Genomic DNA, 6,663 nt, shown 5'->3' with positions numbered 1-6,663 from the left:
AATTTAATTTAATTTTTTTTTTTTTGGGTTTTTACACTATATTTCTGAGCTATATTATCTAAGATATCTGACTATAATATATATATATATATATATATATATATATATTTTCTATCTGTATCATCTGTGTTTTCTATCTGAACTATCTGTAATGTCTATATACAATATATGTATATAATATTTGAATATTTTGTATATGATATCTGTGTGCTCTGTATATAACATCTGTATGTTTTGTATATCTGCTATAGCATCTTGATTCTATCACTGTGTAATCTTTCTGAGTGTTATGGTCTAGAAATCATGTTTTTCTCTGAAAATATTGTAAGTCTCATTCGTTTCTAATATTCTGAAATATTTGAATGTCTGTATATTTGAAATACTGTAAAATCTATATATATGTATATATATATATATATATATATATATATATATATATATGGTATTGTAATAAACTCATGCCACACATTTGAATAAACATAATCTCATGCTCAATTTCTGTAATTTCTGCTATAAGGTAATATTCATAAATCTCTGGAAAATAATATGATATACATGCTTGAAACACTTGTTCATAATCTTCTGTATACATAAAAAATATTGCTAGCATAGCATATTTCCCTTACCTTAATTCTGAAAAGCCCCTATTAAATTCTAGCCCTATACCCGCAGGGTTCCTAGCTCAACATCCTAAAAAAAATATCCCCCAAAATAAAATATCAGTATTTCCTTACCTATAACATTTAACACAACTATAAGAAAGGCATAATCAAAGTAAAATACCTTACCCCGGATTTGGGATGAATTTCAAATCGAATCTCCCCACGATCTGCTCTGGCAGACTTGCAGAGAACTTTTCCAGGAGCGTCGTGATGGCCTCGGATCTTCAATCCGGCGAGAAATGGGGCTAGGATCGAAGAGAGAAGGGGGGGGTCGTAGGAGAGAGAGAGAAAAGGGTTATACGCTGAAATTTTGGTTAAAAATCTGAGTTTCAGCTATTTATAGGATTGGATTCGTCAACGAGACACGTCACCTCGTTGACGAGTCCTTCAATAATTTCATTAACAAACTTCCTCCCTTGTCAACGAATTTCAGACTATCCCAAAACCCTTCTCGGTATTTTCTCGTCGACAAAACTTTTCTTTGTCGATCAGGTCCCCATATGCGCTCGTCGACGAAACCCTGTGTTCGTCGATAAAGCCTTGTGTAAGAATCCCGGGTTATTCCATCCAAAATGCAATGTCATCGACGAAGCCTACTGCCTTGTTTTGTTCCTATTTCCATTTTTCTCTCTCTTTATTATTCAAATACCAATATTTTTCGGGTCATTATAGCTGTAGCCTATATACATGCACTCCATTCGGCAACTAGGGGGAGACAAGTGAAATCTCACAAAGAAAGACATTTTCATGAGAGAAGAAAACACTAGCAGCCACTTACAAGCCCACTCTCTTAGGAGCAAGGCGTGTTCAAGGAATACAGTAGAAGATTCCTAGTCGTCTTCAATAGCTCGTTTTCATACTTGCAGATTCAGGATTAAACCAGAAAGATCTTGCTGGTATAATCCTAATCATGTAATTAGGGTTTGCATGAAAAAATTATTATTTTTTTGTTATTCGTATGCACTATAGCCGGATCTCAGGGCTATTCCGCAAGTCCCTTCTGCATGTGTGTCAAGCATCTCATTTTTCAATTTTGGTCCTTACTGTGTCCCTTTTAGTGTTGTTGAGCTTTGTTTAGGGCCTCTCAACTTGGATAAGGATGAGATGATAGGGGAGTCTTCATTGTATGATGTCCTCTTATGTTTTAACCCTAGGCAAGGGACAAGCGCTTTCCATTAAGCCTATATGGGCAAACGAAAGTCAACACTTGTACCATGGGATTAAGAAGCCAGGAGCAAACCTGAAATTAGTTTCTTCTTAAAAAAATTTCTTAAAAAAATTCATTTAAATTCTTTATCTTAAAGGCCGATGATGAGTTTAGTAATTTTTCAAAAATCTTCCTTCTTTGTCGAAGTATCCTTCCTCAAAATAGAAACTTTCCCTTTTCAAAAATGTCAAACCCTTATTCATAAATGATGATTGCCTTAGTTCAGGATACTTAATCCTATCGAAGTAATTGAAACATAAAATATTTCAAAGCCTTCAATTAGAGAGTTGACTTAATCCCGAGCGTTAAGCTCTAATTGATGCTAGAGATTTTCAAAAATCCTCAAGCAAGGGTTGACTTTATCTTTGCATTAAAACCCTAATTGTCAATCAAGGATTTTCAAAATCCCCAATCAAGGGTTAACTCTATCTTTGGATTAAAACCCTTATTGTCAATCAGGGATTTTCAAAAATCCTCAATTAAGACTTGATTCTATCTTTGCATTTAAACTTGATTGTCAATCAACAATTTTCAAAAATCCTCAATTAAGAGTACCCTGATTGTCAATCAAGGATTTTCAAATGTTTAATCAAGAGTTGATTCTATCCTAACATCAAAACCTTTTTTTTAATTTTTTTAAATCTTCAAATGATGATTGACTCAATTAAAACATTGAAATCCTGATATTTAAGATTTTTTTTTTTAAGGCTTCCAAAGTTGACTCAACCAGGGTATTTTTAAACCATTAATGATTGACCTCAAAACTTCAAAATCCCTATTGCCTATTAGAGAACTTTGCTAAATTCATTAATGATTAATTTATTTCAACTCTCCATCAAGACTTAATGTCAATCAAGAGATTTTCCATTCTATGGGCATTGAATTTTCTAATTTCAATCATAAGGTTGGAACCCCAATTCCCATTTATTCAAAATTCAATTAAAAACCTCTTCCACCTCATCCAATCAATGATTGAAATTAGGCATTATGATATTGAATTTTTTTGAACCATAATTCCAAAGGAAAGAGTCACCTTTGAATCTAAGGCAATCATTTAAAACATTTTTCATCATCTTTTATATTTTAACTCTTTTTTTTTTCAAAATTTAGGGTTGGCCTTACAAGACTTAAAATATTGTTTTGATGATAAAAAATCATAGGAACTTAACATATTTGGTTAAGTGATGATATTCCAGGCTCAAGTAAGTGAATACGAGGTCAAGTGCACGCAAGGATTACTGAAAGCTTATACTCCAAAGAAAGAAGATCTCATAAAGCATATGCTATTAAAGCATGAATTCAAAGATGATTTGATGAACCTTAAATTGAATTGAAGTTGGAAGTTAAGATAGACTCAAGAGATGGAAAATCATGAAGACTTAAGTGTTTAGAATGTATAAGTCTTACGAAGTCTTATATAAGTACTTCAAGAGATTTCAATATGGATACATGAAACTCTTAGGTTAATTTTTTGGACCTAGATACCTTTTAAAATACTTGGAAAATATTTTTATAAGGTCAAAAGTTATTTCAAAAAGGTTTAAATTATTTTTGGAATGAAAAACACCAAAACACAATTTTCCAAATTCTGTTGTTTTTTCAACATCTTCTTTTGCGAGCACCTTTCTCTATCAAAAGCTCCTTATCTTAAAAGGTGTTCAACTTGAAAGTTGTGGAATTGTCTCTTAGATTTCTTTTGATACCAAGATTGTCTAATATGGAGTTGTACAAAAAATGTTATGACCAAAATACTAAAAGGTAGTCGAAGCTGTCAAACGCCTAACAATGTTAACCCATGCGATTGACATGTAGACCGAATGATTTTTTGGAAAACCTGAGAGGGCCCATGTGACTAAATCTTCATGCCCAGGTGACTGACTCTTTGAAAATTCAAATTTTAAAAATAACGGAAACATTCCAAAAGTGATTTTTTGGTCACCAAACATTGTGAAAACTTGGGGAATACTTCAAGCAACTTGGGTAACACCAAAATATGCTTTTTAACTCTATAAATACAGACTAAACCTAAGGATTTTATACACCAATAATTAAGAAATTAGCTATTGTTCAAATTATTCCACATTCAAAGAGTTCTTGCACTGAGCATACATTGCTGAAAGTTATTGCTACGAATTTTCTGAATTAAAGCTTGAGGTTCCTGTGCTTAAACTGAGATTTTTCAAATCTAAAGAACCCCGGTGATATATTCTTGACCATCATCTATTTATATTGATTAATTGCTGAAGTATATTGTGCTATAACTTGTACTAATCGTCTTTTGAGGAGAGTGTCTTTGTACACCGAATTTGTTTCTTGTTTTTCTTGACTGTTCAGGATTGTTGAATCATTATACCAAGCGTGGGGTATCGCTTGAAGAGGGGGTTCCATCCTAGTTGAAGGAGGGATTGTAAAAGGCTACTTCTCCCTACAAAGGAGTGTGTAAGGTTGCTCCTACCTGTAAAGGAGTGGTATAGTGGAATCCTTAGGTGTTTTGCCTAAGGCGAGGACGTAGGCAAGTATAGCCGAACCTCGTAAAAATCTTGGTGTCTCCCTCTTTCCCTAAATCCCTTTAATTTATTGCACATATATAAATTGCGTGGATGAATGTTTAATTTGTGAAAATTAACTTGTGATTGGGAATTGTAACGGGAGTATGTTGATTGATCTTTTGTGGAAACCTCAAAGGGAGTACATTGATTAATATTTTGCAGCAAACTTGATTAAAGGAAGTGTGTTGATTAATAAGTATCAAAGCTCGTTAACTTACTAATTTATTTCATACTTAAAGTCAAGATACTTATTTGATATCAAAGTTTGAATTTTGAAAGGCTGCTGAATTACAAAGGTTGATTCTTTATCAGCATACTAATTTGTTTATTGGATTGACTTAATCAAAATAAAAACTAAAATCTTATATTGGTTGTGTATTCACATCAAGGTTGAACTTGAAATTGATATATTGAAGTGTTGAGTGTTTAAAGTTGAGACTTATTTGTTTAATATTTTGAAACTCAGTTTGACATCATCTTCATTCATTAATTAAAGAAAATCTGAGTTTTTGCTCAAGCTGGTCTTTAACATAAAAGATTGATTGGATTGAATTTTCAAATAAAGCTTTGAAAGCTGAAATTGTTGAATGCACGGCTGATATCAATCTCATGAAATAAATTATTATATTGAAACAAAATTACAAGATACTCAATATAACTTTCAAATATCAATATTGTCTTTGAAGTATAGTAAAAAGAAAATATTATCTGAATATTCATCTATTGAAATTTCGAAAGTTGAATTAGCAATATTATCTCTTGTTGATAAAAAATTGAGTGAAGAGTTTGATTGCTGAATATATATATATATATATATATATATAAAATTGAATCAAAACAAAAATTGAAGAAGGGTTATACTTAACTAAAAGTTTACAAAGAAAATTTGAAAACTCAATTCACCCTCCCCCCCTCCCTCTTTGGAGTACACCTTACTTTTCAATTGGTATCGGAGAGAGGTTGTTAGTAAATCCTAACTAGAATCTATATAAAGATCCCTATGGCACACTTAGGTGTATCTCCCTTTGCCAAGGGTGAATCCTCTTATAGACCACCCCTCTTTTATGGTGTAACCTATACTTTTTGGAAATAAAGAATGAGGATATACCTGCAAACCATGGATTGGAAAGTTTGGAAAGTTTTCACACATGGTGACCACATCCCTACCAAGAACATAGATGATAAAGAAGTACCCAAAGATGAAAAAGGCATAACCGATAATGATTTTAAGATGCTACAAGTTAATTCAAGTGCCATGAATGCACTATATTGTGCCTTGGATGTAAATGAGTTTAATAGGGTCATGGCATGTAAGTCAACCAAAGAAATTTGGGATAAGCTAGAGGTAACCTATGAAGGAACGGTTGATGTTAGAGATAATATGATCGACATGCTTGCAAATGAGTGTAAGGTCTTTAGGATGAACTCGGATGAAACTATCACTAGCATGTATACTAAGTTTACTCACATAATAAACTCCTTAAGTTCTTTAGGGAAAAATTACTCAACATATGAAATGATTCAAAAAATTCTTAGAGGACTTCCACCGATTTGGGAACCTAAGGCAACTGCAATAACTAAATGAAGAAATTTGAAACACACCTCCCTAGATGAATAATAGGTTCTCTACTCACTTATGAGATGGAAATAAATGAAAGAAGTGGAAAAACTAAAAATAAGGAATCTATTGCATTTAAAGCCTCAAGTGAAAGCTCTAGTGATGAAGATAAAGAAGTGATGGATGTAAATGCCCCCACAACCAAAAGACTTGCAAAAATCTTTAGAAAATAAGAATAAATTTACAAGAAAAATCCAGAACTCAAAATTAGATGAAGATGATGATGAAGAAATCAGTAAGAAGAAAATAAAGGCTAAACTTCCAACGTGTTATAATTGTAAGAAAGTTGGAGACATAAAATCGGATTGTCCACAACTTAAGAAAGATTCCAAGATGAAAAAGAAAAAGGCAATGAAGGCCACTACATGGGACAATATTAGTACAAGTAGTTCAGAAAGTGAATCAAGTGATGAAGAAACTGCTTATACTTGCTTTATGACATGGGATGATGATGAAGAACAAAGTTCCACATCCAAATCATGAAATGAATCTTGCTCATCTGATGAATCCAATTATGAGAGTATGCTATTGTATGAAGAATTAAAAAGTGAACTATTCAAGGTTCATTAAATTCTAGTTAAAGTAACTAAACAATATACTTCATTGAAAAATAAGAATGAAGCTGTT

Source organism: Malania oleifera, chromosome 1, assembly GCF_029873635.1.
Source record: "Malania oleifera isolate guangnan ecotype guangnan chromosome 1, ASM2987363v1, whole genome shotgun sequence".
NCBI lineage: Eukaryota > Viridiplantae > Streptophyta > Magnoliopsida > Santalales > Ximeniaceae > Malania > Malania oleifera.
Note: the sequence above shows the minus strand (reverse complement) of the source record.